The sequence below is a fragment of the Theobroma umbraticum genome, unplaced genomic scaffold, assembly GCF_002168275.2.
Source record: "Theobroma umbraticum cultivar Fairchild unplaced genomic scaffold, ASM216827v3 scaffold_115.0, whole genome shotgun sequence".
Classification (NCBI taxonomy): Eukaryota; Viridiplantae; Streptophyta; class Magnoliopsida; order Malvales; family Malvaceae; genus Theobroma; species Theobroma umbraticum.
This window is the reverse complement of record NW_018397284.1, coordinates 1,053,641-1,053,967: the sequence shown is the minus strand read 5'-3', so window position 1 is coordinate 1,053,967 and position 327 is coordinate 1,053,641.

The following is a 327-nucleotide window of genomic DNA, read 5'->3' as shown; positions in this document are numbered from 1 at the left end:
ATGTTCTAATTTCTAAATATGCATGCACTTTACAAGAAAATGATTGGTTCCTTCAATCCTGCTACAGAAGTGAGAAGCTTCGGATCTAAAAGTAACGCCAATAGGGAAGGCTCAACTAACATATAGCAATACAAACATATCTCAAGTAATTCACCAATGTCATCTTTCGAAACCACATGTGTTGATATATCATAAATAGGTGAGAAATTCGTGTTACATAAAGATTTGGTAAGCATATTATATGAGCTAAAATTTCATGCAAACAAATTATAGACAGCTACATACCCAGGGTGCCCAAGCCAAGCTATAGAATAGTGCCTGCACATT